At 40.0% G+C, this 12,036-nt stretch overlaps 1 protein-coding gene across 3 annotated transcripts in view; it reads right to left on the reverse strand.

The window, feature by feature from the left end:
• The window catches only part of nek7 (NIMA-related kinase 7), a 190,118-nt gene that overhangs the window by 142,869 nt on the left and 35,213 nt on the right, over window positions 1-12,036 (reverse strand). The window contains exon 2 of one of the 3 annotated variants that reach the window (XM_043699782.1): window positions 101-485. The exons of the other annotated variants lie outside the window; for them this stretch is intronic. The gene's annotated coding sequence lies outside the window, so the exon portion shown is untranslated. The remainder of the gene's footprint in view (window positions 1-100; window positions 486-12,036) is intronic. 3 annotated transcript variants of the gene reach the window in all.

The raw sequence follows: 12,036 nt of genomic DNA on the forward strand, positions 1-12,036 counted from the left end.
ACATGGCACCTTCCCATGCAGTCACAGAAGGAGCAATACTTGTATGTTTACCTTCTCCTTCCTCACTTGGTCACACCTTCCAGATGAAGCAATGATTTACCTGAATTTCGTTCAATCCAGTCTACTGTATACACTGCTCACAATGTGGTTTTCTCCACAGTGGGAAGACAAAATGCAATCTCATGGCCACTTTGCAGAACACCTCCACTCTGATTGTAAAAATGATCTTGAGCTTATTGCTGCCTGGGTCACTGAATTTGAAATGTCAACTCTATTTCTCTCCACAGACACGACCAGATCTGCTGCGGTTCCCCAGCAGTTTGAGATTATTGACTCTGGCCTGGATTTTGCTTCTTTCTTTGGCCTTGCAACAGATTCGAACTGACATCAGGAGAAGAAAATTCTGTGCCGCTGCTATCGTTAGATTTTTGTAAACAGTTTTCTTCCAAGTGGGCAACAAGTGCAATAGATCCTGATATCTTGGCCTGTGTTTAGAAAATGTTGTTCTTTAGAGAGCTACCAAGGATTATTTCAGTAATCCAAACAGTACTTGATGCGAAAAGAAAAAGTGCAAAGTGATGGTTGGAAATTTGATTTTTAAATCGCTCTTCCACACTAACAGCAACCAAACAAGGTCTTTCTACATATATTATGTCTCATATGTTGTAACAGCTAGTGCGAAGACAGTTTAGGTATAAAAAACTAGAGTCAAACGAGAGACATGTCTCATAATGGTACATCAAGTTGGATTGTTATTATGCAGTTGAAAGGAATGGCAAAAATTCAAGGGAAATGCAGTGAAAATTAGTAAATTCATATCTGAAGCAGAGGTTAGCACTGCTGCCTCAGCGCCAGGAGCCTGGGTTTGATTCCAGCCTCAGTATGTGTGGAGGATAGATCAGAGTGATGCTGGGAAAGCACAGCAGGTCAGGCAGCGTCCAAAGAGCAGGAAAATCGACACTTCGGGCAAAAGCCCTTCATCGGGAATAGAGGCAAGAAGTCTCCAGGGTGGAGAGATAATTGGGAGGGTGTGGGGCTGGGGAGAAGGTAGCAAAGAGTACAACAGGTGAATGGGGGTGGGGATGGAGGTGATAGGTCAGAGGGGATGGTGGAGCGGATAGGTGGGAAGGGAGATTGGTAGGAAGGACAAGTCATGAGGACTGTGCTGAGCTGGAGCTTGTGTGGAGGTTGCACATTCTCCCCATGTCTGCATGGGTTTCCTCTGAGTGCTCCAGTTTCCTCTCTCAATCCAAAAATATGCAGGTTAGGTGAGTTGGCCATGCTAAATTGTCCATCGTGTTCAGGGATGTATAGGTTAGGTGCATTAGTCAGGGGTAAATGTAGAGTAATACGGTAGGGGAATTGGTCTAAGTGGGTCTACTGTTCGGAGGGTCGGTGTGGACTTGTTGGGCCAAAGGACCTGTTTCCACATTGTAGGGATTCTATGACTCTACATACAATATATTTTTAAAAAATTTTCAAATGTTTCAAATGGCAGACATCTAAAATCAAAACCAAAAACTGAAATTGTCATTCCAACTGGAAAACATTTTACGTTACATGGTGAAATCGAATTCTTTGCTCCTCCTTTATGGAGCAATCTCTAATCAAGAGCAAGTTTTAAAAATGTCTCTCCACCCAATTTACAAGCTCTTTTGACAACATTCTTAGATATCTATTCCTAACACAATTTAAATTTTGGAAGTTCTTGTCAACTAGATGTCAGTTTCTTACTAGAGGGGCAGCTGTTGTCTCAGAGTAAACATAGCAATACCATAGTATTGACTATGTAGAAAACATTTATGGAACTTGGATGATAAAATCAAAGTCTATTTATAATCATAATCTGCAAATATAAACGAATCTGAATAAACTACAACCACACATCCAACTACCTTTTACCACAATGAATTTTGTTTTAAAATTTGAAAATAGGATCTATAAGTTCTAGTTAATGGGTAAGACTTTATAATTAAATGAATTTTAAATGCCTCCTTCTCATGAGCATCTTGATTTTGTTTTCCCCTAGTGACTTTCCAAATGCTGTAAAAGATCATGGAAATTCTCCACAAGTGGGGGCACGGTGGTTCAGTGCTGCCTCACAGCACCAGGGTCCCAGGTTCGGTTCCAGCCTCGGACTATGTCTGTGTAGAGTTTGCACATTCTCCCTGTATCTGCGTGGGTTTCCTCCAAGTGCTCTGGTTTCTTCCCACACTTCAAAAATGTGCAGGTCAGGTGAATTGGCCATGCTAAATTGCCCCTAGTGTTAGGTGCATTAGTCAGAGGGAAGTGGGTCTGGGTGGGTTACTCTTCGGAGGGTTGGTGTGGACTGGTTGGGCCAACGCACCTGTTTCCACACTGTAGGGGAATCTAATCTAAAACATCAGTACATTAATGCTCCCATTATTCACTTTGTTGATAAATTCTTCAGCAATTCACTTCATACAAATAGAACAAAAAGGAAACTGACAAAGCAGAACAGCATCTATCAGTGCCAAAGGAACTGATATGGTCAGTCATTTTTAAGACCTATGTTCTGTTCTATGAAAATTGCTTCACCGTTTATTTCTTGAAAGGAATTAACAAGTAAACTGAATTAAAATTGGAAAGTTGGCTACCTTATATTGTACCATCCAAGTTCACAATTGATATCGTTCAGATATAACCACTATAATGTAATCAAAGCTTCACAGCTTTGTTAACTGACCAGTGGCTTTGCACCATAAAATGTTTGGAAATTGTCTTTAAAAAGTTCTTAATCACAAGTGTTGAAAACAAAAAGACTCATTAAAATCTGACAGCGTGTCATTGAACATGTGCAACAGTACGAGATGCAAGTCACCCATTTATTTTTGAGAAAAATTTTAAGGCAGAGCAAACCAGTCCATTATAACAAATAAATTCTGACCGACTTACACTGTTCTGACAAAAGTGCAATCTCTGCCCAAAATCAACACCACTTACGATCTACACATTATCATTCTTCTACACTGGCCTGAGATGTGTCACTATGACTCTCACCCAGAGCTACTTCTGAAGAAGGGCCCATGCCCGAAATGTCGATTCTCCTGCTCCTTGGATGCTGCCTGATCTGCTGCGCTTTTCCAGCAACACATTTTCAGCTACTTCTGCAACAAGAAAGTATTTATTCCACCAAACTGCTCTGCCTCATCTTTTAAACAAAGCATTCATGAATTATTAAGAGCAAATTACTGCAGATACTAGAACCTGTACTGAAGGCAATAAAAGCTGGAGATTACAACAGGTCAGGTAGCAGCCATGAAGAGAGAGCAAGCTAACGTTTTGAGTCTAGGTGACTCTTCACGAGAGCTGACATGAAGTGTGAAGGGGGCAGCAGTTATGCTATGGGAAGCTGCTTGGGGGAGAAAGGATGTTGTTGGCGCAGATTAGGGGATTGAAGTGAGATGCCAGACTAGAAAGAACAGACAATCCCGGAGAGGCGGGGGGTCATACAGAATGCAACAAGTAAAAGCTAAACCAACGGAAAGAAATAGGAGTAGGTTCACAATTTGAAGGTGTTAAACTCAATATGAAGTCCAGAAGATTGTAAAGTGCCCAGACTCAAGATGAAATGTTATCCTTCCCGTGCGCGTTGTGATTCACTGCAGCATGCTGAGGACAGACAAGTGGGCATGCGGGCAAGATGCTATGTTAAAATGACCAGCTACGGGAAGGTCAGGGTCATGCTCGCGCACAGACCTGACGTGTTCTGCAAAGCGGTTAGCCAGTCTGCCTTTGGTTTCTCCAATGTAGAACAGGTCACACTGGGTGCAGCAAATACAATACACAAGATTATCCTGATTATCTTTCATGTTATTTTCCAATGTTACCTTGTTAACAAAGGATACCTGGTCTTAACAATGAGACTGTTTTCCATACTTAACCACCTTTCAGACTGCAGCATCAAAAACACAGAACCAACAATTAGCATTCCACTTCACAATACTGAAATGTGTTTTTGGAACTAATTACTTTCAATATGATAGAAAAAATGAATACCTGAGGATCAATTATATAAACCAACCATTTTTGAACAATCAACCCAATTCTTTTAAACAAGATTTTAAGTTTCCAACACACACCAAATTTAAAGGATCACCATCAAATTTATCTTACCAAATATGAATTCCACTTTTCTGTTAACTGCAGCATTGTACTCTAACCCGACTCAGCCTTGATGTCTAGCACCTCATACATCTAAACTGCCACAGCAACATTAAGCCTTGATTCAGCTCTCACCTGGCCTCATCTCACTTTTACAATTCCTTTAATTTGAAAATTTCACTTTAGCTGCAGCATCAGAGGAGTGTGTGAGCGTGTGCGTGTTTTGTTCAATTTGTATCAGAACACAGGCAAACAATTCATTGACTGGGATTGCACATGCAAAGAAATAACCAGAGTCAAAAAGCCTGTTGGAAATTGCAAGTACAACTTTCAGTTGCAACAGAAATTACAGTAGATACCTACAGCAGATTACAATAACATTTTCTTCGCACGTAACTTAACCTACTAGTTTCTCAAACTTTACTATTTTTGTTGTTACTCAATATGCTGAAATGACCTCTTCCCCTGCTTTGCACTCAGAAATTCTACATTAACACAGTCTTAAAACTGTAAATGCTAATTACATATAATTTTGTACCCTCAGAAATGTCCTAATTTTTCCACGTTCCATTGCTTTCTCAAAACACTTTTAAATTCCTGAGACAACACAATTTAAAAGGATCTTGCTTCCTAGGACAGTAATGGATTAAAATCAAACTCTGATACGAATGGAACCCACAGAAAACATTTAATCCCACAAATGTTCCACCCATAAAACTGAACACTGCACTTCTGACAAATGACTTCTGAGTCACATCTTGATAATCTGTTAACTCTCAGCATTGAACTGAAACAGATCAAGTTACAATGTTTCACCAACAGCAACAGCACACACCCCCACAACAGGTACTATATAGCCAAACTGGGCAAGAACAAAAAGTATAGCATGCCAACAGGCCCTTCCACTCACCAAGACTGCATCGGCACAATGACTTTCTAAACTAAAAATCTTTTGTCTCAGCATGGTCCATATCCCTCTATTCTTTGCCTAGTTATGTATCTGTCAAGATGCTTCTTAAACGTTGCTACTGTATCTGTTTCCATACATCCTCTGGCATTTCGTTCCAGGTACTTAAGCTGTGTGTTTTTTTAAAAATTGCTTTTCACATCTCCTTTAAGCTTGCCCCTTTTAGCTTAAACCCAACTGGGTCTTCCATAGTGTTAAGGGTTTAGATGGAGAGGAATTTATTAAGTGTGTACAAGACAATTTTCTGATTCAGTATGTGGATGTACCCACTAGAGAAAGTGCAAAACTTGACCTACTCTTGGGAAATAAGGCAGGGCAGGTGACTGAAGTGTCAGTGGGGGAGCACTTTGGGGCCAGCGACTATAACTCTATTAGATTTATAGGAGTGATGGAAAAGGATAGACCAGATCTAAAAGTTGACGTTCTGAATTGGAGAATGAACAATTTTGACGGTATTAGGCAAGAACTTTCAAAAGCTGATTGGGGGCAAATGTTCACAGGTAAAGGGGTGGCTGGAAAATTGGAAGCCTTCAGAAATGAGATAACAAGAATCCAGAGAAAGTATATTCCTGTTAGAGTGAAAGGAAGGGCTGGTAGGTGTAGGGAAATGCTGGATGACGAAAGAAATTGAGGGTTTGGTTAAGTAAAAGAAAGCTACCTGAAGTATTGCATGTAGTTCTGGTCACCGCATTATCGGAAGATTGTGGAAGCTTTGGAAAGGGTTCAGAGGAGATTTACTAGGATGTTGCCGGGAGTGTAGGGAAGGTCTTATGAGGAAAAGCTGAGGGATTTGAGTCTGTTTTCTTTAGAGAGAAGAAGGTTGAGAGGTGACTTAATCAAGACGTACAAGATAATCAGAGGGTTTGATAGGATGGACAGTGAGAGCCTTTTTCCTTGAATGGGAAAAGGCTAACACGAGGGACATAGCTTTAAATTGAGGGTATGATAGACTTAGGACTGATATTAGGGGTAGTTTCTTCACTTAGTAGTAGGAGTGTAGAACCGTCTTCCTGCAACAGTAGTAGACTCACCAATGTTAAGGGCATTTAAATGGGCATTGGACATACATATGGATAATAATAGACCAGTATAGGTTAGATGGACATCAGATTAACTTCACAGGTCAGCGCAACACTGAGGGCTGAAGGGCCTGTACTGTGCTGTAATGTTCTATGTTCTATGCTGTATATGTACCTGGATCTACATGTACCTGGATCTGCTCACTTTCCTACCCAGCCCCTAGCTTATGAGGAAACCTTGCCAAGTTTAGTAATCCACCCTGTCCAAACCCATTAAAACCAGGCTACTCCTGACTCTGCATGATCTCCCATCCTACATGACTCCTTTACCATTTATGCTTTACTGTTCTATCCTGTATATATATATACAGGATAGATCGAATGAATCCTTAGAAGAGTATCAAGGAAGTAGGAGTATGCTTAAGAGGGAAATCAGGAGGGCAAAAAGGGGACACAAGATAGCTTTGGCAAACAGAATTAAGGAGAATCCAAAGAGTTTTTACAAATATATTAAGGACAAAAGGGTAACTAGGGAGAGAATAGGGCCTCTCAAAGATCAGCAAGGCGGCCTTTGTGAGGAGCCACAGAAAATGGGGGAAATACTAAATGAATATTTTGCATCAGTATTTACTGTGGAACAGGATATGGAAGATATCGACTGTAGGTAATTAGATGGTGACATCTTGCAAAATGTCCAGATTACAGAGGAGGAAGTGCTGGATGGCTTGAAACGGGTAAAGGTGGATAAATCCCCAGGACCTGATCAGGTGTAACTGAGACCTCTGTGGGAAGCTAGAGACGTGATTGGTGGGCCTCTTACTGAGATATTGTATCATTGATTGTCACAGGTGAGGTGCCGAAAGACTGGAGGTTGGCAAACTACAGACCGATGAGCCTGACCTCGGTGGTGGGCAAGTTGTTGAAGGGAATCCTGATGGACAGGATGTACATTTATTTGGAAAGGCAAGGACTGATTAGGGATAGTCAACATGGCTTTGTGCATGAGAAATCATGTCTCACAAACTTGATTGAATTTTTTGAAGAAGTAACAAAGAAGATTGATGAGGGCAGAGCAGTAGATGGGAACTTCAGTAAGACGTTCGACAAGGTTCCCAATGGGCTGAGAAGTGGCAGATGGAGTTTAATTCAGATAAATGCGAGGTGCTGCATTTTGGGAAAGCAAATCTTAGCAGGACTTACACACTTAATGGTAAGGTCCTAGGGAGTGTTGCTGAACAAAGAGATCTTAGAGTGCAGGTTCATAGCTCCTTGAAAGTGGAGTCGAAGGTAGATAGGGTAGTGAAGGCGGCATTTTGTATGCTTTCCTTTATTGGGCCAGAGTATTGAGTACAGGAGTTGCAAGGTCATGTTGCGGCTGTACAGGACATTGGTTAGGCCACTGTTGAAATATTGCATGCAATTCTGGTCTCCTTCCTATTGGAAAGATGTTGCGAAACTTGAAAGGGTTCTGAAAAGATTTACAAGGATGTTGCCAGGGATGGAGGATTTGAGCTATAGGGAGAGGTTGAACAGGCGAGGGCTGGTTTCCTTGGAGCGTCGGAGGCTGAGGGGTGTCCTTATAGAGGTTTATAAAATCATGAGGGACATGGATAGGATAAATAGACAAAGTCTTTTCCCTGGGGTGGGGGAGTCCAGAACTAGAGGGCATAGGTTTAGGGTGAGAGGGCTAAGATATCTGGTCAGCATGGATGAGTTGGACCGAAGGGTCTGTTTTCATGCTGTACACCTCTATGATCTCCCTTAAACTTTTCCCCTCTCACCTTGAAAAGCTTTTTTCAAAAAACATTTTAGTTGTAACCACATTGGCATGACGTAATGTTATGCTTCCAGCATCCTGCAATAATCAGCTTGCCTTCTAAAGAGGAGTATCAAAACACATGTTCTATTTTCATATTTGTTCATCCATTAAAGTCTATCACAAAACTCAATGATTAATTCTAAAAAGGTTCAAGTTTCAATCTAATGTTTCACCTCAGTATGCGAAAGGACATCTTACTGAGTTTAAAACACCGCCCCTTTTTTGATTGTTATTTTGCTCAGCATTATTTGTAACACTACCCATGGTAAATTTTGATTTGTTGCCCAACATGCTTTTTTGATACTTGCACCAAAGTCAAACCTCCCTGCTCAAGAAAAATTCGGCAATTTGAACAGCACATCATCAAAACATCAGCTCCCAGCATGTAACTGCAAATACCAAAGGGTACATATTCCAACTCCTGTGCCAAAAGCTATCAGATCACTGAGCAGTGTATTCAGTAAAATGAACAATAATGACCTTTATTTATCTCTCATGGAAGAGCAGTGCTATGGTCCAGAAGGATTATGGTGACTTTATCTTTATTTATGAAGCAGTATAACTATATGTTCTTGAATAAACGGTCCTAATATGAAAATGAGAGAGCTGGACAAACAAAGGAGATGAAAAGAATTTTCCAAACAGTATGTCACACAATTGAAGACATGCTGAATTGCCCAGTGTCCAGGGATGTGTAAGTTAGGCAGTTTAGCGGTGGGACATACAGGGATAAGGTAGGGGTGGGTCTGGGTGAGATGCTCTTCAGAGGGTTGGTGTGGACTCAGGCCAAATGGCCTGCTTCCAATCTCTAGGAATTCTATAACAAATCATACAAAGGGTGGCGAGTCCCTGATTGCACTGCCAGAGTTGGTGGTGGAAGCAGACGTAATAGCAGCATTCAAGAAGCACCTGGACAAATGCATAAATAGGAAGGGAAGAGGAGGATACAGATCCTGTAAGTGAAGACAGTTTACTATGGAAGGACAAAATGCATTGGCGCAGGATTGGAGGGCCGAAGGGTCTGTTCCTGTGCACGGGACCAAGATAAAATGTTGAAATACTTCTGCCTTTTGCTATATAGCTTCAAACATTTTTTTTAAAAAGGCAACAGTTGGTGTGTCACTTTTTCCAATGGCAATTCTTAACTGAATTGGAGTACATGGATAATTAAACCATTATAATGACAATAAAATCCTGAGAAATTTATTGAATATTACAGCAAACGCACCTTAACTCCCTAATAAAGAAAGCTCCCACAGCAAAGGTTCTCTACTAAGATATGAAGCACAAACACTTTAACAAGACATTGCTAATCTGGAGAGAAAGAGGATGACACGCAACAGCAGGTGATCTCATGATACATTCATAAAGTCTGTAAGCTGAACAGAACACCTTGTGACTGATGTCACAAAATGTCAAGCACCTCCAATGGAAATGAGAGATCATTTTGTCTTTCTGCTGATACTCATTTATATAAGTGATTAGCATAACACACTCAGTAATAAAAAGGTAGAAAACAACCTTTCAGGATAGAAAAAAATCACTTTAGATACAAGAGAACTTTTGGATGAACCAATGCAGGCTCCAGCCTTACAGCTTGGCGAGTTAGAACAAAAGCTTATCCATACTGACATTGGCCTAACAGTTTGGCAAGCTAAAGAACACTAGCAAACACAAAGTCTGTCACATTCAGCAGTTCCAACCATCCAATTGTCCAGTTTAGGATCATTCACAGATGTCGCATGCAATATAACGCTTCTGGCTCCCAAAACTTAAACCTTAGACATAATACAACATATTATCTTAAAATGCTGGAGTTTCTTTTATGTTTGGGGTGACGTATTGTCAACAATTAATCTATCTAAAATAAAACTTAGGCACGTCAATATGTTTTTTTTTTAATGATACATCACATCAATATACACCATTCTGAAGAAGTCAGACAGATTCAAAACAATAACATTTCTCCCTTCACAAATGCTAGCAGGCCTGCAGAGCATCTCCACCATTCTGCGTTTATTTAAAAATTGAGTATTGGAAAGTAACATTTTTATTGGATGGAACACTGAAGTGCATCATATCAAGTCCACTGATATGGCATGACATGAATATCGGAATTTTAAAAATATAATTGCCGAGGTAGCGTTTATGAAGTGTCAATGGCCGTGTAACTCTTGAACTGTGATGGAGAAGAATGAGCCAGACATGCAAATCTAAGTCAAATTCAACAACAGTTGCTGAAATGTGGGCTTATTTTGACACCAGTTCACAGCAGAATCAGGTTCAACTGTGAAACTGCCATGGTAAATGCCACCATGCTGTTGAACTGTGATAAAAACGCATTTGGGTGAGCTACCAAAATGAAGCAAGCACCTCATCTGGAGTCACAACCTTCAAAAGAAAAAAATATTTTTATAAATCAACAACAACATAAAATTAGGCAATGGTTTTTACATCTTGAAATAAACATTCCTATCTTCACAAGCTTGAGAGAATTCCACACGGAACAATCATGCTTCATGAACAGACGTGAGATCATGCAATTCAGACATCTGAACCATGGATTATTATTTGAAAAAGAAATAACACATTTAGACAAAATACATGGAAACAAATAATTTGTGAATAATTTAACCAGGTGTTAACTAGAAGTGACTGTCTACTCCGTATGTAGAGCTGACAAAATATTTTTTGAACATTTCATTGCAAGTTCAGTAACACACAGGCATCTCTACACTCATGTTGATGTATTTGCTAACAGACATAATTCAGAGAATAGATTTTCTTTTCTTTCTTAGCCTTCAGAAAACTCACAGTCCCTATTAAAAACCTAGGTGCAAATATTTTCTGAAAACACGTGAAGCCTATTCCAAAGCATGATATGAGAATTAATGAAATCTTTCATAATTCAGAAGATCTCACTAATCGAAGAACAGTTTTACAGTACAAGTGGTAAACCATGTAATTCCCCGCATATAAGAAGCTACTTATAGTAACTCAATAAGTCAAATCATGTTTTATTTAAACATGATTTGAGATTTGATAGAGTAGTTGTCTTATCCATAGAATGGGGGATTTCAAGACTGGAGGGCACATTTTTAAGAGGAGAAGAGAGAGATTTAAAATACGTAAGTGGCAATTTTTTATTTACACAGAGGGTGGTTCCAGAGTGGAATGAACCTCCTGAGAAAGTGGTGGATGTGGGTACAATTATAATGTTTAAAAGACATTTGGATAGATACATGACTGGGAAAGGTTTGGAGGGATATGGGCCAGGAACAGGCAGGTGGGACTAGTTTAGCTTGGAATTATGTTTCGCATGGGCCGGTTGGACTTAAGAGTCTGTTTCCGTGCTATAAGACCCCATGATAAAGAATACTTAGATTTTGAAATGATGTTTTCATGCAGATAATTTCATCATATCACAGAACAATAATGTCTTTTATCACTAAACATTAATTTACGTGCTACGTCAACTTTATGTTTTCAGCATCTCAGGATGCACTGCAACATGTTCTTGCGTTTTAGTGGGACAAGAGAAAACAGGAAAACATTATTTGTCAGTGCTGCTGGTAATTAACTTGAGGGTTAACAAAAAAAGCAAAGAAAAGTGAGCGAAATGGAGTGGGATTGACTCATTTGGAAACACATAAGAAGAAAAAAGGTTTTTAAGGGCTACTTTTCGCTTTGCATGGTATTCCTTTACTAACTACTGCAATCACATCATTTCAACCACCTTGTGTACTTATATTAATTTAACCTGGGGCAGTGTTTGTAGAGGAATAAGACAGTGTTATAAGATAGAAGCGATGAGGAATTTGCAACAGCAACAGTATGTGATGGATGGCAGTTATAGGAAGTGGGGAAAGTCTCAGATACAGTCACATAAATGGGTTAACTCCAGGAAGGGTAAGAGAGGTAGGCAGCTAGTGCAGGAGTCTTTTGTGGATATACCCATTTCAAACAGGTATGCTGTTCTGGAAAATGTAGGAGGTGATGGATTCTCAGGGGAACGTAGCACAAGCAGCCAAGTTTCTGGTATTGAGATTGGCTCTAATGCAACGAGGGGTACGTCGGCTTCCAAGAAATCAATTGTGTTAGGGGAT

This window comes from Chiloscyllium plagiosum, chromosome 11 (genome assembly GCF_004010195.1).
Source record: "Chiloscyllium plagiosum isolate BGI_BamShark_2017 chromosome 11, ASM401019v2, whole genome shotgun sequence".
NCBI classification, from domain to species: domain Eukaryota; kingdom Metazoa; phylum Chordata; class Chondrichthyes; order Orectolobiformes; family Hemiscylliidae; genus Chiloscyllium; species Chiloscyllium plagiosum.